The sequence below is a fragment of the Aethalodelphis obliquidens genome, unplaced genomic scaffold (genome assembly GCF_003676395.1).
Source record: "Aethalodelphis obliquidens isolate GAN/ISIS:26980383/991018 unplaced genomic scaffold, ASM367639v1 scaffold39, whole genome shotgun sequence".
Lineage (NCBI taxonomy): Eukaryota > Metazoa > Chordata > Mammalia > Artiodactyla > Delphinidae > Aethalodelphis > Aethalodelphis obliquidens.
Window position 1 is genome coordinate 5406935 of NW_020837983.1, and position 21652 is coordinate 5428586.

The window sequence follows — 21652 nt, forward strand, 5'->3', positions numbered from 1 at the left end:
ACCCAATATATAGGCCGGGCCAGGCCCGCCCCGCACGCATGCGCCTCAGACTGACACCTCCGGACAGTGCGCTCCCCTCCCCCGCGCGCCAGTCCGCAGGCCCGCTCGGCGCGCCCTGCCGTGAGTCCGCGCCCGCCCACCTCGAGGGGCCGCACAGCCGCCTCGCCTAAGCCCTCGGTCCGCGGTCACCTGAACTTCACCTGCCTGTGCGGCGGGAGGGAGTTTCGCAGAGGCTCCTCCTCCGCAGCCCGGCTCCCCGCCGCTCGGCTTCATCTCCCGCCAGTAGTTTCTGTCCCCTCCCTCTTTCAACTCTCGGACGCCGGGGGTGTCAGGCCGCGGCCCGGCCCCGGCGTACGGCCAGGTGGAGGCGGCTCGGGCGAGCATAGCGTGGCTAGGAAGTGGCCATGCCTTGGCGCACCCTGGCTGTCCCGCCTAGGCCTCCAAGAACCCGGGTTTTCTGAAGAGACTCGGGGACCACCGCCCCTGCGGGAGGAGCGCAGCGTTGGCTGGCGAGCTGGCCAATGGGAGGCGAGGACTGCAGCACAACGTGGAGCGGCTGCAGAACGTAAACACAGCCGGGCGCGCGGCTGGCCATGTGTGTTCCCGCGCGCCACCTAGTCCCCTGGGACCACCGGCAGCCGGCTGTGGCACCCCAGGGCAGCCATGCTCAGGGATGCCTGTTGTGCACTTTGCTCCAGCCCGCCGACCGAGGTACGTATCAACCCTGTTTTCCCGCTCTCTTCTCCGCCGAGCCGGTTACCCTCCCCGTGGGTGGGTCATCCGCACCCCGCCGCCCTGCCACTGCCTGGCGGCTTCCCACTCAGCAGTTCCAGCGCAGGAAACGCTCGCGCCAAGCCGCGCGCTCCCTCTCTCCTCTCAACCTCCAATTCTGGGGCCCCCAAGGGTAAACATCTCTCCGGAGCGGGGCCGAGGGTGGCACTGCCCCTTCCGCCAGAGAACAGTGGCTCTCCGGGGGTCACGCCGGGCGGGGAGAACGGTCCCACCACGTGCAGGCTCGGATCCCGCCCCGCCGCCGCCGCCGCCGCCAGCGCGCCCTGCAGAGCCCGCGCGAGCCGTCAGCGCGGGAGGGAGCCGACCGCCTCCGAGCTGTAATGGGAGGAGGCGGTCCGACGCGTTTCCCTCCTCTTCCCCCGTATCCAAAATTTGGGTTCCCTCGCTGCCTCTACTAACGCCCCGCTCCAGTGCGCACCAAGGTTGGACATCTCCATGCCGTTGATACTCCGCAAACTGGGTTTGCGGCGGGAGCAGTGGGGCTGGGGGACGTCGGCGGGAACAAAGACCCCCGGGGCGGAGGAGCCTTGCGAAGGCTTCCTTGAACCCGCGGCAGCTCGGGCCGGAAGCGGGCAGGCCGTGTTTGTCTCTCTGCCCTGACTCGAGTGAGCCGCTGGGAGAGGCTGGGGAAACCGGGCCGCCTGCGCCGACCCGGCGTTGCGGCCCAGGCGGGAGCCCTTCCCGAGATGCACCAGGAGGCGGCGGGGGGACCGTCCCGGGGTCCCCGCCCTGCGCTTTTGTGTCGCGCCGCCCGTGCGGGGCTCAGAGCCTAGAAATAACGAGTGCTCTTTGGGCAAAGTCCTCTTTCAAGATTTTCCCTCCACAGTCTCGAGGCACCAGCAAAGTAATTTTCTCCCAAATTTACGCATGAGGAAATAAGAGTCTTGCTCAAGGTGACATGGAATCAGAAAAGACCCAGAATCTTGTCAGTCCCAAGAAACGTCATACTATTTATGATGCTTTGACGGCTTTCTCGGAGGGGTGAATTGCTTCTTTTTTGTAGTCACCTCAAAACGCCGTGCTGTTCCGGTGTAAAGCTTAGAGAGCTAACACCGTGATAATAAGAAATGGGAGGCTTTCCAGCAAGCGCGGGTGACCTGAACATAAGCAAAACTGGTGGCCTCCATGAATGAATTTGGTAGTCAAACCGAAAACCAAGCTTACAGTGTTGATGCCCATCACTGGGCCGACTCGTAGATTACTTGTAACTGAGACACCGTGATTAGAAGTGTTCTTTGGAGAATGCCGTTGACTATGAAATGAACAGGGTGCAATCCTAGTAAAGGAGAAATTAAAAACAATCCTAAGACTGCTTTGTGTGGAAACGGACAGAGTGAATTCTGCCGTATTACAGGTACCTGGTCACTGGTCAACTGGGACTAAAAAGAACATGTGCTTACCTTTCAGATGGAGGGAACTTCCCATCTTGCTCTGGCTGTAAGTTATTGGATCCCTCTGAGCATGCATTTCCTCTAGAAAAGATAAGACACTCGTTTCAAGGGTTGTTTCAAAGATTAAATTTTATAGTGTGTATAGAGACCCTCTCTTGCATGTGTACCTGTCATAGAGCAGATGCCAAGTGCTATCTTCACTCTCTTATCCACCCCCCTTATTAATTTATACCCATAGAGATTAAGAAGTAGTTTTAAGGATACTGAATAAAACAGGAAGCTGAATTATGAAATTGCTGTTTCCCAGAGTTTTGTTCTTGTAGTTGTCCTTCTGGGTACCTATTTTAGGTATCATCTTTCAATATGTTGTCTTTGTTTCATATTTGTATATGTTCATTTTTAGCTCCCTCTTCTTCTACTCATCCCAGTTTTAAAATTCACTTACTTTGAAATCCCTTCATACTTGTAATAATTTTAGAAACTTTGGCATTTTCTAAAGTATACTTTCTCCATTGAAGATGCAAAGTTAAAACACCATGGTAAATAAAGTATTGGCCTCTACAGTGCTCTCATTTTCAGGAAAAAGAAAAAAAAAAGATTCTTAGAAGGACAGATTTTTTTAAAATAAATCAGGCCCAGCCCAGTTATTTCTTGTTTCTGCACCTTTTCTGTGCCATACCTTCTCTGTGAAGCCTTCCCAGACCTCTTTCTCTGTGCTTTTCAGTCATGCTCACCTCCCAGGACAATAATTACCAAATAAAATGTCTTTTATCTCCAACTAGGCCCTGGACCTTGTTTTGTTCATTTTTTTATAGCCAGTACCCACCAGTTCAGAGGCATGCATACATAATAGGACCTTGGTAAATACTGCATTGAATTATGGATAGGATATCCCATTATAGAACTTTAATTCTGTAAGGTTAGAGTGATGGATGAAAATTATTCCCAATTAATGTTAGGATTTTTTAAATTAATAAACTGTTTTTTAGAAAACTTTTAGATTTACAGAAAAATTGAGCAGGTAGAACAGAGCTTCTATGTAGTCCTCTACCTTCCCCACCACAGCACAGTTCCCCCATTATTGACAGTGGGGTGCATTTGTTACCATATGAACCAATGTCGATGCATTATATTATTATTATAATGCAAAGCTGATAATAATTATTAAAGTCCATATATCATTCAGATTTCCTTGGTTTTACCCTAATGTCTTTTTACTGCGGCAGGATACAATACCACATTTAGAAGTCATGTCTCCTTAAGGTTCCTCTTGGCTGTGACAGTTTCTCACTCAGACTCTCCTTGTTTTTGATGATATTGACAGTTTTGAGGCGTACTGGTCAAATATTAATATTTTGTAGGATACCTTTCTAGGGGAATTTATCCGAAGTTTTTCTCATGGTTAGATGGTTATGGGTTTGGAGGAAGAAGATCACAGAGGTAAAGTGTCATTTTCATCACATCATATCAAAAGTCCATGCGGTCATCATGGTTTATGGCTGCTGACGTTGACCTTGATCACCTGGTAGTGTTTGTCAGGTTTCTCCATTGTAAAGTCGCCCCCCATCCCCTACCCTTTCCATACTATACCTACTCTTTGGAAGGAAGTCACTGTGTGCAGCCCACTCCTAATGAGTGGAATGTTATGCTCCCCCTCCTTTAGGGTGAAATATCTACATAATTTATTTGGAATTCTTCTGTGTGTGAGATTTGTCTCTTCTCCGCCGTTTATTAACTCATTCAATGATTTATTTATATCTTCATCTTGTTGCTCACGTTGTTCTACCTTTGGTCAGGGTACTACCTGTTTATTGTTATAGGGCTGATTTGAAGTTAAAAATGAATGTGGCTAAATGATAATCAGCATTTCTCACGTAATAGGAGAGGAATAAAACTTTTCCCCCCGTTTGATTAGACTTGCTTATTATCCCTATTAGCCAAAACACAGCTATAGGAGAAAAATCCTTCCAAATTTTAATACTGGATTGCCCATCAGACTGTTCCTTTTATTGCCTCATCAAGGACATTCTTCAGTAAACTGGCTTCATGATTTACATGGCAAGTGGTGGTACAATGACTCCCAGTGTAGTTTGGTGCCGCTGCCTTGATCTGTGCTAGGGCACCAACAGTTTTAAATACCATTGCACTTTCGTCATCAGAGCAAACATTAACACAGTGAAAAACACAAATGTCTTAATTTTCTTGTGAAAATAGTTGTGACCTTTTGATCCCCCTGAAAGGGTCTTTGAGACCCCCAGACATCCATGGAACACACTTTGAGAACTGCAGACCTAGTTTCCAAACCAGAGTGCTGGGAGTCATCTTAGGCATTCCTTTCTTCTTTTTTCTGAGCTCCGTAACTGCAGTTAGCCCTTCCTGAGTAAGATGTTGTGAAGCTCTACTCTGAGCTTTTACATTGTACTGACTCCTGTAATCCTCCACCACTGTGAGCCAGGTACTGTTACTGTCACTCCCACTCTACAGATGAGGAAGCCAAGGCACAAACGTAATTTGCCCGAGTCCCATAGTAGAGTCTGGCTCCAGCCCCCCGCCCCCCCCCTCGCTGTGCTGCCCCCAGTTACCATCACATCATTCCCAAATTCTCTTTTTTTCCTCTGCCTTAGTTCAGGATTCCATTCTCTCAACTAGTGCAGTAATCTCCTAACTGGTTTTCCTGACGTGTGTTGCCCCTTCAGTTCTGCCTTACAGTGTATCTCCCAAGCTCTCTTTCTAAAGCACAGATCTGCCCACGCAGCCACCGGCCTGTTGTGGATCACTTTGGGTTAAAGGCCAAAGACCCTAACTTAACACACAGAGCCTCTCGAACCCGGGAAGTCCACCTGGGTGCTGTTCTGCACATCCCTGCCTTCTCACTTCTGGCCTTTGCCCCTGTACCTCTCCTCACCACCTCCACTGTCTTCCCTAGCTACCTCCCAAGTATCTGTTAATACGCAAATATGCCTTCTGTAGAAGCTGTCCTGCCCTGCACGAGGGAGGGCTCTTCTCTACACCCTTTCCAACGCGCTCCTCTCGTTCTTGCCGCCACCACTGCCCTTCCCAGGCTGCTGGGAGCTCCTGGGGGCGGGGGCCGCCTCCGTCGCTGGGACCCTCACGCCGGGCCTGGGGCCTGGCTGACCACAGCGCCCTTTGTGGGATGAGTGGCGGGGGCAGTAGAGGTGTGCTCGCTGGGGGCGGCCCTCCTAACTAGACTCCAGTAACCGCTCCCTTGAAAGAGCTTTGCAGCTGGCACCTTGGCGGGCCAGCAGGGCCGCGGCTGAGCTCTGCCCTCTAGAGGCGGAACTGTTCCCGGCCTCGGAGGCTGCAGAAGCACCACGGAGACTAGGCCGAGAGCGCTGGCTCTGCGGCAGCTGCCCTTGACCGCCATCTCAGAGGGAGGCCCTTGAGAAGGAAGGCATCGTAGGGTGTGAGAGCTAGAGGGCACCCTAAAGACGATTGGTCCAGCCCCCCCACAGGGTTCATGGCAGTCCACCGTGCGAAGAAAGAACAGGGCTAAACGGCAGCGTTGGAAATCCAGAAGCTCCGGGTGGAGGTTGAAACAGGCAGGGGGGGCGCTGGTTGGCTCAGCCTGCTCTGGGCCAGGCGCTGTTGTCGTTAACTGCAGGGCGTGGACAGTCCACAAGAGCTTACATTCTGTTGGTGTGGGGGACGGAGAACAGATGTGTAACAAATAACTATCAATGAGCACTATGGAAAAGGTAAAATATTCTAACAGGAGAGAGGGGACTACTTAAGCTGTAGGGGGTAGGGAGGGATATGGGATGGACTCGAAGAGGAGGTGCTATTTTACCTGGTGCATTCATTAATTCAGCAAACACTAGGACATAATATGTAATAAGGTAAACAAAAATTCCTGTCCCTTCGGAGCTTAATTCTAGTATGGGGGGGCGGGGCATAGAAAACAAACATGTCAGATAGTAATAAGAACTCAGAGGAAAAATACAGGCAGCGTAAGGGAAGTGATGCGGAGTACTATATTAGATAGATGTTCAGGGACCTCTCTGGTGTGACAGCTGAGCAGAGAGGCTGTGCAGTGAGAGAACAAGCCGTGCGGATGCGGAGGAAGAACATTCCAAGCAGGGGAAGCTTGGCATAGTTAATGGACAACAAGGAGGTCAGGATGGCTGGAATGGAGTGTGCAAGGGACAGAGTGGGAGAAGAGGTAGCAGGAGGAAGCGTTTTAAAATGATCAGCGTGGCTGCTGTACGGAGAATAAATTCTAACGGGGATGGTAGAAGCACGGAGACCACTTAGTAGACCAGTCGGTCCAGGTGGAAGACTGTGGTAGCTTGGAGCAGGGTGTGGTTGCAGGGTTGCATTCAGGACATATGTTGAAGGTAGAGCTGAAAGGATGTAGTGATGGATAAGATGTGTGGGATGGAGACAACCCAAAGGTGAGCACCTAGATGAACGTTTGTCACGTATTGAAATGGGGAACATGAAGGGAAAAGTGGCTTTAGGGCAGGATGAAGTCAAGAGTTGGTTTTTGACAAGTTAAATGTAAAAATGTAGGGGGAAATTTTTATTATAAAAATTTTAAATGTTCAGCAAAATTGAAAGGGTTTTATCATGGGCACCCATATACTCACTACCTAAATTTCATCAACATTTTGCTATGCTTGATCTCTCCATCTATCCATCCCTCTTCCAGCCATCATTCCATTTTAGTTTTTGATGCATTTCCAAAAAAAAAAAAAAAAAGTTGGGGTTATCAATACACTTACCCATTAACAGACTTCAATATTTGTTTTGTTTTTTTTTAATTGAAGTAGAGTTGATTTCTAATATTAGTTTCATGTATACAACATAGTGGTTCAATATTTGTGTAGCTTATTTAAAGTTATTATAAAGTCTTGGTTATATTCCCTGTACTGTACAATATATCCCTGTATTTATTTATTTCATACATAGTAGTTTCCTCTCCTCTTCCCTCTCCCCACAGGTAACTACTAATTTGTTCTCTGTATCTGTGAGTCCATTTCTATCTTGTTATATTCATTTGTTTTATTTTTTAGATTCCACATATAAGTGATAAAATGCAGTATTTGTCTTTCTCTGACTTATTTCACTAAGCATAATACCCTCTAGGTCTATCCACATTGTTGCAAATGGCACAATTTCATTCATTTTTATGGCTGAGTAGTATTCCATTGTGTATATATATACACATCTTCTTCATCCATTCATCTGTTGATGGGCACTTAGGTTGCTTCCATATCTTGGCTATTGTAAATAACGCTGCTATGAACATTGGGTTGCATGTACCTTTTTGAATTAGTGTTTTCTTTTTCTTTGGGTATGTACCCAGCAGTGGAATTGCCAGATCATATGGTAGTTCTATTTTCAGTTTTTTAAGGAAACTCCACGCTGTTTTCCATAGTGGCTGCACCAGTTTACATTCCCACCAACAGTGTAGGAGGGTTCCCTTTTCTCCACATCCTCACCAACATTTGTTATTTGTAGACTTTTTGATGACAGCTATTCTGACAGGTGTGAGTTGATATCTCATTGTGATTTTGATTTGCATTTCTCTGATGATTAGTGATGTTGAACATCTTTTCATGTGCCTGTTGGCCATCTGTCTATCTTCTTTGGAAAAGTGTCTTTTCAGTCTTCTGCCCATTTTTAAAATTTTTTTTTTTTGATATTGAGTTGTAAGAGCTATTTATATATTTTGGATATTAACTGCTTATCGGTCACATCATTTGCAAATATTTTCTCCCATTCAGTAGGTTGTCTTTTCATTTTGTTGATGGTTTCCTTTGCTGTGCAAAAGTTTTTAGCCTTAATTAGGTCTCTTTTGTATATTTTTGCTTTTTTTTTTTTGCCTTAAGAGAGAGGTCAAAAAAAAAAATGCTGCAGTTTATTGTTAAAGAGTGTTCTGCCTATGTTCTGTTCTAGGAGTTTTATGGTTTCAGGTCTTACATTTAGGTCTTTAGTCCATTTTGAGTTTATTTTTGTATACAGTGTGAGAAAATGTTCTAATTTCATTCTTTTACATGTGGCTGTTCAGTTTTCCCAGCACCATTTATTGAAGAGACTGTCTTTTCTCTATTGTTCAGTATTTGTTTAGTTTTTTTTTTCTTTGAGGTAAAATTTCAATGAAAAGTACAAATATTAAGTATACATTCTTTTTTTTAACATCTTTATTGGAGTATAATTGCTTTACAATGGTGTGTTAGTTTCTGCTTTACAACAAAATGAATCAGTTATATATATACATATGTTCCCATATCTCTTCCCTCTTGCGTCTCCCTCCCTCTCACTAAGTATACATTCTTAACAGATACACTTGTGTAACCCAAACTCCTGACAAATTATAGAACATTACTGTCACTTCCAGAAAGTTTCCTTTCCCTGTTAATTCCCATTTCCATCTTCTTAGAGGCAGCCACTATTCTGATTTTTTCCACCATAGATTGGTTTTACTAGTTCTGTACTAGGGAATATTTATATATATCCATATATAATAAATATATATGGATAAATGGAATCTCACCTATACACTCTTTTGTGTCTGGCTTCTTTCTTTTTTGTGGACAAGCATATTCATTTCTTTTGGTTAATACCTAAGAGGGGAATTGCTGGGTCATTAGGGTAGGTATATGCTTTAGTTTTATAAGATAACTGTCAGACCTTTTCCAAAGGCCCATCAACAAAAGAATGCATAAATACATTGTGGTGTATTCATATTATGGAATGCTATGGTTAAAATCAAGTAGAGCCACATGTATCAACATGGATAAGTTTCAAAAACATAATTTTTGGGGGGGGGCATATTTTAGATCAAAACATTCAGTATGATACCTTGATATAAAATTTGAAAGCTTGTGAAAGAAATATTATATATAGTTATGGATACTTATGCAGTAATAGCATAAAAGCAAGCTTTGCAAAAATAATCAATTTCAGGATAGTGGTATCTCAGGTGGGGGTTGGAGAGATGAATGGGATCAGAGGGGTTCATGATTGGCTTCAACTATATCTGTAAAGTTGTATTTCCTTAAAAACATCTGAAGCAAAAAAAAAAAAAACAACATCTGAAGCAAATATGGTAAAAGGTTAAGATTTTATAAAGTTGGGTGCTAGATACATGTTCCTTATATTAATCTCTGTAGTTTTTGGTTCACCTTATCTAAGGTGCTGCCCCTGCCCTCTGCTTCTGCAGGTGGTGGAGACTGGGCTGAGCCCGGTTGTGGGAGCAGAGCTGCTCACTCCCACTCTGTCTCACTCACGCGGCTGCCACGGTTCAGGGGAAGCTCCCGAGAGACCCCAGGTAGGACGGCCGGGCAGACAGCACCCTGACCTGCTCCCGGTTACCGCAGCCTTGCACATGACTTCCAGACCTGCCTTCCCCACCTCACTCCTAAATTTAGGTCTGTGACCTGGACCTAGCTCTCCCTCCAATCCCAGTTCCAAACCCTACTTAAAATTGAGTTTATTTTAAAATATCTGTTCTGTTCCATTGTTTTGGGATTTTTTCTTCAGGAGCTCTGACTTTACATTTGTGTTATTTCCTTTGCCTGTCTTCCCTATCACTCCCTCTCTAATGACTTTTATTCATTCCCATTTTATCTTCTTCACTTTTATTTCTATTCTTTTTATCTTCCATGGTGTCCCTTAGAGTGGTGTCTCCTCTCTCTTGTGTTTCTTGTAATTTGGTTTTTGTATCTGAAATGTTTTGTATTTATTTTTCTTACACTTATTTAGTCAATCTACCCATTTCTGTTCCCTGTCCTCTTCTTGTCTGTCACCTTCCGTTCCTTGACCTGACTGTCCCTTCCTTGAGTTATTTCTGCTTTGTTAGCTCCCTGCATAGCTGCCACTGCCTCGTTACATTTTCGAAATTCATAATAGGATGTTGGGTTAAAATTTTCTTCTGCTTTGTGGCCACATTTCTCTGATGAGTTTTCTTAGTCTGCAGGGAGGTTTTGTTACCCCTTTTCAGATTTTCTTCTGACGGTACATTTGTATGGATGTTTTTCTTACAATACCTTTGATTGGATGTTGAGTTATAAGTTTTTGTTTTTGTTTTTGCTGCACGTGGGCCTCTCGCTGTTGTGGCCTCTCCCGTTGCGGAGCACAGGCTGCGGATGCGCAGGCTCAGCGGCCATGGCTCACGGGCCTAGCCGCTCCGCGGCATGTGGGATCCTCCCCGACCGGGGCACGAACCCGTGTCCCCTCCATCGTCAGGCAGACTCTCGACCACTGTGCCACCAGGGAAGCCCGAGTTATAAGTTTTTATCATTTTGGAATGAGTTGGATTTTTCTAAAACAACTATTGGCAAGAGAATCCCATGATAGGAACAAGGGAGCCTTCCTCATTTCTCAGCTCAAGGCTTCCTTCTGTCGATATGGGGGTGTGTACTTTACTTTACGGCACCTACCTGTAACGGGACCTCCTCTCAGTTTAGGATTCTAACCTGGCTCAGCTGAGCTCCTACAACTAGTCTGGAGCTCCCCTAGTTGCTCCCCCAGCCACTGGTTTCCAGTCATTCTGCCCCTTCCTGCCAGCCTGCTCTCCTCTTTTTCCTAAGCTGCACCCGTGGGTCCTCCAGGCACTTATGGATTAATTTCTTCCTCTCCCAGTATTCCTGCCCTCTTCCTTCTGAATCCTGCTCACATCTATTCCCACCCAGGCTGAGCACTCTCCTGAGTTGAATTTTTGCTGAGAATTGCGGTACCTCCACCCTCTGGACTCTTGTGCCATTTCTGGTCTTCCCTGAGGCACCTGCTAAACCGCACGTATGGTTTCCTGTGCCGGTTCGGGGAGGGAGGGTGATGCTACACACCATATGAAGTTTGTGAAATTTCTCACTTCCTTGTTTTACTGAAGATGTCAGCATGTAGGCGTTTCATACCTTTGTTCTCATTGCTCTGAGTGATTTTCAGGAAAATTGGAAAGATTCTGAACAAAGCTGTCACCACGTATCCATCAGGCTGACCTAGAGTCCTTAGCCAGGCATTCGAAGCCTTCCACAGGCTGACCTTGGTTTTTCTCCCTGCTCTTAGGTGTGACCACGGCTCCAGCCAGACTAATCTCCCACCATCCCAGGAACTCTCCATGCACGTTCCTTCCTCTGTGTTCTAGCTGTTTTCCACAATTGCAGTGTTCCCTTCAGGGGCTTCTTTATGGTAGCCATTGTTTTTGGTGACCCAGCATGTATTTCTCCCTTTCTTTACCACCCATCAACAGGGTTAGATGCATAAACCCAGCTTATTAATCATGGTGCCCCTTCCCTGGGCAACAGTTTCAGGGAAAGCTGAATGGTCCAAGTAGGGCCAGAGTCCCTCCCTGACTTCCTTCCACTAAAGCTAGCTGGGAAGCCTGCCTCTTGCCTCTGGTGTCACTGTGTCAAAGAATATTCATCTGGAAGAACACACCATCTGCAAAATTAAAGGATATGGTGATACAGAGAGAGAGAGAGAGAGAGAGTTTCCTTGTTTAAGTCCTGGATCCACCCTGAGGTTCCTGGTGACATAAGCCAGTCGACCACAGTTTAGATTAAGTGCAACTGAAAGACTCCTAACAAATACACCTTACTGTGTTCTCCCATCACCTTGGTGTTTTTACCTAGTGTAACACACATCACACCATATAGTGATTGTAATTGCCTGTTTATTTGTTTGTATCCCCCACTGAAAGCCCTTTACCACAAGGTCCACACTGTTCACCTTTGGGTTCCTGGTACCTTGCATTGTGCCTGGCCAGCACTGGGCCGTCATTTAGTATTCAGTTGAAACGTCATTTCTGCCTTTCCTAATTCTTCCCATCACTCAAGGTCTTAGATTCCAAGTTCTTTGTGAAGCATTCCACATCAAGTTGAAGAATCTACATAAAATGTCCAGGATAAAGCAGGCTCTCATCAGAGCTGCAACCTCCTCGTCCCTAGTTGCTTGAGTCAGAAATGATGTCTCCCTCGTGGGAGCTCCTATCTCTCATTTAATCAAATGGTATCTACTCATACTGTCTTAAAAGAGAAATGCAAATGACTTATAACTAACGTAAGTTTTCAAATATGATTGTAAATGCCAGAAGCAAGGACCTAGTACAGTGCCTCATATAAAAGAATCCACAGTTGTTGAATATACAGCTGAATATACAGCACAATGGTCAACACTTTAGAGGTTAACTGGAAACCGGTAGTCTGTTATTGGCTGTGGGAGTCCTTACGTTAAGTGAGTCACGGGTAGGTTCAAAGGAACCTGGAAAGGATCGAGCTGAATCACACATTTGCAGAGTGCATGAATGCTGTTTGAAAACCTAATTAAGCCATAACAACTGAGCACAGCTGAAAAATAGTCGTGGTTATTTTCTACGCCCAAACGTCTCATTACTTGGTAAAGGCTGTTAACTTGTCCAAGGTGAATAGTTGGAAGGAGAAATGAGGCATGAGGAGGGCAAGTTAGAGTTTATTGTGCCTTCCGTTTCGATAAGGGGAAACTGAGTGTGGCTAGGAAAAGAAGCCTGAAGCTCTGGCTCCAGAACTATGTTCGTACCTCTCACATCGGCCTCCTACTTGTTTTTGGCTGTGTCTTCCATATATAATTAGTGACAGTCTGATTGATTCAGTTCTTCTGGTGGAATGTAAGCTCCAAAAGGCCAGGGACTTGGTCTGTCTTGTTCAATGCTGAGTCTCCCAACACCTAGAACAGTGCCTAGTCCTTATGTCTGGGACCATAGTAAGAGCTCCATACATATTTGTTGAATTCATATCTCTACAATACCGGACACAGCTTGTTTACCTTTTATGTATCTTGCTAAAATATTTATATGTCCAGATTTCCTTTTCTGATGCAGATGTTAAAAGAACATCTTCAAGTTCCATGATATCAGTGACCTCCAGTGTCTTATTCACTAAAGTATCTCTGGTGCCTAAAACAGGGGACATTCTGTCAGTACTTATGGAATGAATGATTTAAGTATTTGATTAGTGAATTTTAAATTGAGCTAAAAAATGGAAATGATTGGCTCAGACTTTTTGGGGTTTTTTTTTTGGAAACTGACTTTTTGGGGTTTTTTTTTTTGGAAACTGTTTATTTTCCGTCAACCTACTTCCATTTTACGAGTTTGCGGAAGAACAGCTTAAGACCACTCAGTGGTTGTTCCTACCCATTCAGTGGCCTGAGCGGTGGGAGCTGCAGACCAGTCTTCGGTGGGGAACTGCTGAACAGGCACAGAGGGCACCTGCACACCTTCGGACCAGTCCGCCACCTCAGGCTGAGGAGCAGTGAACTCAGGAGCTGGAGCGGTCCATTCGCCCTGAAATTCCTCCATGGTCACAGCCTTCTCAGCTGCCGCCTGCTCTTCCTTTTCAATCTCTTCAGGATCTCTGTAGAAGCAGAGATCAGGTGTGACCTCCCATGGGTGTTTGTGGGAGATGGTGCCACGCATGCACAGAACTTCCCGGACGAGCATCCACTACATCAGACCACCCGAGTGAGTTCCCTTGTTGTTGCATGGGATGGCAGTGTCCACATAACACAGACGAGAGTCTGTGTTACACAGAGCAATGGTAGGCAGGTGAGCGTAAGAGGCCTCTGTGAGAGGCTAGTGGTCAGCCCTGGGATCAGTAACCACTGGAAGTCTTGGCTCCCGGAAGGCTTCCTGGATCTGGTTAGTGAAGATTCCAGGAGAGAAGCAGCCAGCCATAGGAGGGGCTCCAGTGACAGCAGCAAACTTCAGCACAACTCGCTGGCCAGTATTTCTAGAGGATACGACACTGACATCTGCTGGGTTTTCAATGGCAACAATGGCACAAGCTGCCAGCAGAAGCTTCTCGCAGGTTCTCTTCAGATTTATGTTGTAGACGCGGATGTACTGTTCCATTTGGAAGTCTAGGTTGGTGCCACCTAAGTGGGTTCCTGCTGCAAGAAATTTGAGTACATCCTCCTCCTTCATTTGCAGGAAGTCAAGGGCTCCGGACATTGTGAAAGTTTCCCTTTAAGTTACAATGGGAATCCAGAACAACGCCGTATGGACGGACCCCTGTCTGGGTAGTGCAGAAGGGGATCAGACTTAGTAAGAATGTTCTGCTATGTTTGTTCTAACCTCTACAGTTTATAAGTACCCCCACAAATATCCCCTCACTTGAATCTTACCACAACCCTATGAGATTTATTTTGTCAGTTTTATAGATGAGGAAAAAGGCTCAGAGGAATTACAGGGCTTGTCTAATGTTACATAGTTGGCAGATTGGGACTTGAACCCTAGACTTGACTCCAAATTGTATGATCTTTCAACTTTTTCATGGATACCACTTGAAGATGAGGTGGAATTATTAGAACACTGTCAATATTGTATCATTGGAATTACAGAATCTTAGAGGTGGAAGTGGCCTTACACATCACAAGTTCCAAACCCCTCTCTCATTTTTCCAAATAGGAAAAGAAGGTTTGGAGAATTTCTATGACGTGTCTAAAGGCACACCTCCGGTTTGAGAAGTCATTACACCGAAGCTGGCTCTTCCACTGACTGCTTCTGGCTTGTCCTCAGATCTCACTCTCAGTTGGAGATTGTGGACTGAGCTTGTGGGAGACCAAGCTCCCCTCTGCTTTCCTGCATCAGAGGCCCCGGGCACCCGGCCCTTTCTTACAGGAGCCTGGCCCTCGCTGAAGGAAACAGGGTTCTTCTCTCTCCCCCTTTCTGTCATTTCTTTTTCCTCTTTCTTACTTACCTAGCAGGTGAGGGGCGAGGGTTGTAAAAGAGCCATCCAGTCTTCAAGGTTCCCTACTCCCTCCCCTGTAAGACCTGGTTTTGATAAAGGTTTCCAAGTTTGAAAGTTAATAAAAAATAATGCCACTGACCTCTTCATTTATTTATTGTTTCTGAACTGTCTACACCTCAGAGTCCAGTTTTGTTTTCCTTTCTTTCTATGATGCCCTGGGTGTAGACCCTGCTGGCTAACTGAGGGTGTACTTTGCACAGAATCCAACAGAATCTTGCCCCTGTCTTGTAAGAATAACTACCAGGGCTTAGAGAAGATAGATTCCATTGTTTGGCTTTGCACGTCACACTTTTTTTTATGAGTCAAATCTGACAACAGAAGAGCACAAATCTAAATTTTACCAGTAATCAAGGAAATGCAATGAAATACCCTTTCGACTATCAAATAGGCAAAAAGTAGAGAGATTGATATTTTGTGCTGGCAAGAGGGTGAGAAAATGAGCGCTCGTATGTTGCTGCTGTAAATATGAATTGCTGTACCTTTTGGGAATGAGGCCAGCTATCTATTAAAAAATACAGAGATTACATTCAGTACTGTCATTTTTGTTCATTTAGCCTGTGGAAATCAAGGTTCCAGTTTGTAAGGTTATATGTTCAAGAAAGTTTATTAAAGCTCTGTTTGTAATTGCAAAAACCTAAAAACCCCTTGAATTTCTGTCAGGAAATGTTGTATAAATTATGGTTTATCTGTAATACAGAGTATATCATATAGTCATAAAGTCACAGAGTAACATTCATGGAATTACCTTACTTTTAGAAAAAGCAAGAAAATCTTCATATGTGTGTATACGTGATTACAGATCTTCCTGGACTTATGATGGGGTTACATCCCAATAAACCCATTGTAAGTTGAAAATGCATTTAATACACCTAACCTTCCGAACTTCATAGCTTAGCCTTGCCTACCTTAAACGTGCTCGGAACACTCTATTAGCCTAGTGTTGGGCAAAATCTTTGAACACAAAGCCTATTTTATAATAAAATGTTGAATATCTCATGTCATTTATTGAATACTTTATTGAAAGTGAGCATCAGAATAGTTGTCAGGGTACAGAATGGTTGTCAGAATATTGGCTGTTTCCCCTTGTGATGGTGTGGCTGACTGGCAGCTGCGGTTTGCTGCCACTGCCCAGCATCTCGAGAGTATCAGACCACATATTGCTAACCTGGGAAGAGATCAACATTCAAAATTCGAGTACAGTTTCACTGACTGCGTGTCACTTTTGAACTATAGTAAAGTCAAAAAATAGTGAGTCGGGGGCTTCCCTGGTGGCGCAGTGGTTGAGAGTCCGCCTGCCGATGCAGGGGATACGGGTTCGTGTCCCGGTCCGGGAAGATCCCACGTACCGCGGAGCGGCTGGGCCCGTGAGCCATGGCCGCTGAGCCTGTGCGTCCGGGGCCTGTGCTCCGCAACGGGAGAGGCCACAGCAGTGAGAGGCCCGCGTACCGCAAAAAAAAAAAAAAAAATAGTGAGTCGGGGAGTTCCCTAGTGGCCTAATGGTTAGGGATTCAGCACTTTCACTGTGGAGGCCCAGGTTTGATCCCTGGTCACAGCTAATAAAATGTATGCCTCGAGGGTAGAATTAGGTTTGGGAAACAGACATCAGCATATCTGTGTTGATTGTCTTGTTATAACGAGCATGCATTGATTTTGTGATTTTTTTTTAAATAAAGTGAAAAATTTTTTAAATTTAAAAAAATTTTTTAAATTTAAAAAAATTTTAATAAAGTGAAAAAATTTGGAGGGTTTGAGACATAGATGGGTTATAATCTATTTTCTGTCACTTAATAGTTGTGAGAGGTTTGGTAAAGTACTTAACCTCAGTCCTCATCTGTAAAAGGGGAATAATATCTCTATCACTGTGTTTGATTAAAGGAAGTAAAGTATACAAAGCATGTAGCACACTGTAGTCCATCTATAAATGTTAGTTTCTTTTCCCCTCTACACAGGCAATTTGGAGTAGAATATTAAAACACATGCAAAACGTGTTCACTGTGCTACCAGTGTGTGTTATCCTGATGTGCAAAGTGTGGCATTGGCCTACCAAAGGGGTGATTTAGTGACTCTATTTGCCCCCTTAATCCTTATAGAGACGAAGAATAATGTACAATGGTGCCTTGGCCCTCCAGGGTTATTTACATGGTACCTCAGTTATTAGTAATCCAGCTGCAAAGTAGGGAGGAGGGAAGAGGGCCTCTGAATAGCCAAAACAGATGTCTGAAGTTCAAGCTCCTGCTGGATCATTTATTCTTATTTTAGGTAACCCAAACAAGCTTTTCCAGTGATGATGCTATGGCAGTTACCCAGAGAGCAGCCAGAGGGTCTGAGCCCATGGGTGCATGGAAGACTAAAATGCAAACACCAGTACTCAGGAAGCCAGATGGTCTGGGGCCAGGCCCTGTTTTCACAATTAATAACTGATCTTCATAATGATGATGCTGGATTATTAGGGAGAAATTAATTCATGCTTCATATAATCTTATAAAGGCCCCTAATTAGAGTATGATACAGTCTAGAAGTATTACCACCAAAGATGATTAAACTTTTCAGTTTCATTGTGTAAAAAGTAAGTTTTGTTTTTGTATTAGTGCCAGAATATAACAGAGGTCTTTATCCTATGAGGGAAAGATAGAGTAGATGCCTATAGTTAGAAATCTGGACAGCCAAGTGTGGCAGATGTTAGAAATTGTTCAAAAAGGATTTTAAACTGGAACAGTGGAATGATGTCTCACAAGTGCGTTATTTGCTTTTTGACTAAAAGAAGGTCCACAATCTATAATCCAGAATCCCTGGGGCCTGGTGAGTTTTGGAATTCAGAATTTTTCAGATTTCTTGAGAAGTAGTATGTAATGTAATGTAGTAGCCCTAACAGGATCTGAGGCAGCATATGATAGTCAAACATATTAATATTTCTGTAGTGAAATATTTATTAGGACAAATAGTGTATAGTTTATTTAAATAACAAACCACTAAATGAAATAGTGGGATAAATATAGAATATAAATACTCTAGTAACCTTATTTCTAAGAAAACATTTTATAAATCTTTAAATGTATGCAGGTTCGATTTCAGCTAAATGTGCTGGTGCATACACAAACCATGAACATCCATCTCCTCTGGTTGCTTGAGCATCTTAGAGGAACGTCAGTGCCTGTCACCAGCAGCAGCTGGAGTGGCACCTCTGATTGCAGGAGCAGGACTAAGGGCCATTTTTTTTTTTTTTTTTTTTGCGGTACGCGGGCTTCTCACTGTTGTGGCCTCTCCCATTGTGGAGCACAGGCTCTGGATGCACAGGCTCAGCGGCCATGGCTCACAGGCCTAGCCACTATGCGGCACGTGGGATCTTCCCGGACCGGGGCACGAACCCGTGTCCCCTGCATCGGCAGGTGGACTCTCAACCACTGCGCCACCAGGGCAGCCCCTAAGGACCATCTTAAGCACTTTTTCCCAGGTCAAATGCTTCATTAATTTAGGTTTCCATCTAAGCAGTCCCTCTTAAATTATGAAAACCACCATAAGCTCATGTTCATTGATAAATGTTCATGGTTCAAAGCTAGCCACTGACTGATCACACATTTTCACCATCTCACGTAGGGACTTTTTTTTACCACCTGTGTTTACAAATGCGTCTCCATCATCACTGTTATCCTCATGATTAACTATATTTAAAACCATTTCACACACCCATTAGGATAACTACTATCAAAAAACCCCCAAACAACGACATGCACAGAACGATAGACAAGATGAAAAGGCAGAGGGCTATGTACCAGATGAAGGAGCAAGATGAAACCCCAGAAAAACAACTAGATGAAGTGGAGATAGGCAACCTTCCAGAAAAAGAATTCAGAATAATGATAGTGAAGATGATCCAGGACCTCAGAAAAAGAATGGAAGCAAAGATCGAGAAGATGCAAGAAATGTTTAACAAAGACTTAGAAGAATTAAAGAACAAACAGAGATGAACAATACAATAACTGAAATGAAAACTACACTAGAATGAATCAATAGCAGAATAACTGAGGCAGAAGAACAGATAAGTGACCTGGAAGACAGAATGGTGTAATTCACTGCTGCAGAACAGAATAAAGAAAAAAGAATGAAAAGAAATGAAGACAGCCTAAGAGACCTCTGGGACAACATTAAACACAACAACATTCACATTATAGGGGTCCCAGAAGGAGAAGAGAGAGAGGAAGGACCAGAGAAAATATTTGAAGAGATTATAATCGAAAACTTCCCTAACATGGGAAAGGAAATAGCCACCCAAGTCCAGGAAGTGCAGAGAGTCCCATACAGGATAAACCCAAGGAGAAACACGCCGAGACACATAGTAATCAAACTGGCAGAAATTAAAGACAAAGAAAAATTATTGAAAGCAGCAAGGGAAAAATGACAGATAACATACAAGGGAACTCCCATAAGTTTAACAGCTGATTTCTCAGTAGAAACTCTACAAGCCAGAAGGGAGTGGCATGATATACTTGAAGTGATGAAAGGGAAGAACCTACAACCAAGATTACTCTACCCAGCAAGGGTCTTATTCAGATTCGATGGAGAAATCAAAAGCTTTGCAGACAAGCAAAAGCTAAGAGAATTCAGCACCACCAAACCAGCTTTACAACAAATGCTAAAGGAACTTCTCTAAGTGGGAAACACAAGAGAAGAAAAGGACCTACAAAGACAAACCCAAAACAATTAAGAAAATGGTCATAGGAACATACGTATTGATAATTACCTTAAACATGAATGGATTAAATGCTCCAACCAAAAGACACAGGCTTGCTGAATGGATACAAAAACAAGACCCATCTATATGCTGTCTACAAGAGACCCACTTCAGACCTACGGGCACATACAGACTGAAAGTGAGGGGATGGAAAAACATATTCCATGCAAATGGAAATCAAAAAGCTGGAGTAGCAATACTCATATCAGATAAAATAGACTTTAAAATAAAGAATGTTACAAGAGACAAGGAAGGACACTACATAATGATCAAGGGATCAATCCAAGAAGAAGATATAACAACTGTAAATATATATGCACCCAACATAGGAACACCTCAATACATAAGGCAACTGCTAATAGCTTTAAAACAGGAAATCGACAGTAACACAATAATAGTGGGGGACTTTAACACCTCACTTACACCAATGGACAGATCATACAAAATGAAAATAAATAAGGAAACAGAAGCTTTAAATGACACAACAGACCAGATAGATTTAATTGATATTTACAGGACATTCCATCCAAAAACAGCAGATTACACTTTCTTCTCAAGTGCGCATGGAACATTCTCCAGGATAGATCACATCTTGGGTCACAAATCAAGCCTCAGTAAATTTAAGAAAATTGAAATCATATCAGGCATCTTTTCTGACCACAACACTGTGAGATTAGAAATGGATAACAGGGAAAAAAAACGTAAACACAAACACATGGAGGCTAAACAATACATTACTAAATAACCAAGAGATTGGTGAAGAAATCAAAGAGGAAATTAAAAAATATCTAGAGACAAATGACAATGAAAACGTGACAATAAAAAACCTATGGGATGCAGCAAAAGCAGTTCTAAGAGGGAAGTTTATAGCTATACAAGCCTACGTCAAGAAACAAGAAAAATCTCAAATAAACAATCTAACCTTACACCTAAAGGACCTAGAGAAAGAAGAACAAACAAAACCCAAGGTTAGCAGAAGGAAAGAAATCATAAAGATCAGAGCAGAAATAAATGAAATAGAAATAAAGAAAACAATAGCAAAGATCAATAAAACTAAAAGCTGATTCTTTGAGAAGGTAAATAAAATTGATAAACCATTAGCCAGACTCATCAAGAAAAAGAGGGAGAGGACTCAAATCAATAAAATTAGAAATGAAAAAGGAGAAGTTACAACAGACACTGCAGAAATACAAAGCATCCTAAGAGACTACTACAAGCAGCTGTATGCCAATAAAATGGACAACCTGGAAGAAATGGACAAATTCTTAGAAAGGTATAACCTTCCGAGACTGAACCAGGAAGAAATAGAAAATATAAACAGACCAATCACAAGCACTGAAATTGAGACTGTGATTAAAAATCTTCCAACAAACAAAAGTCCAGGACCAGATGGCTTCACAGGTGAATTCTATCAAACATTTAGAGAAGAGCTAACACCTATCCTTCTCAAACTCCAAAATATTGCAGAGGAAGGAACACTCCCAGACTCATTCTATGAGGCAACCATCACCCTGATACCAAAACCAGACAAAGATACTACAAAAAAAGAAAATTACAGAACAATATCACTGATGAATATAGATGCAAAAATCCTCAACAAAATACTAGCAAACAGAATCCAACAACACATTAAAAGAATCATACACCACGATCAAGTGGGATTTATCCCAGGGATGCAAGGATTTTTCAATATACGCAAATCAATCAATGTGATACACCATATTAACAAATTGAAGAATAAAAACCATATGATCATCTCAATAGATGCAGAAAAAGCTTTTGACAAAATACAACACCATTTATGATAAAATCTCTCCAGAAAGTGGGCATAGAGGGAACCTACCTCAACATAATAAAGGTCATATACGACAAACCCACAGCAAACATCATTCTCAATGGTGAAAAACTGAAAGCATTTCCTCTAAGATCAGGAACAAGACAAGGTTACTCACTCTCACCACTATTATTCAACATAGTTTTGCAAGTCCTAGCCA

The 21652-nt window shown here is 43.6% G+C and overlaps 1 pseudogene; it reads right to left on the reverse strand.

Annotated features, from left to right (window-relative positions):
• Window positions 1–13217: 13217 nt before the first annotated feature.
• On the reverse strand, window positions 13218–14693 carry LOC113633332 (40S ribosomal protein SA pseudogene; annotated as a pseudogene).
• Between the last annotated feature and the right edge of the window lie 6959 nt (window positions 14694–21652).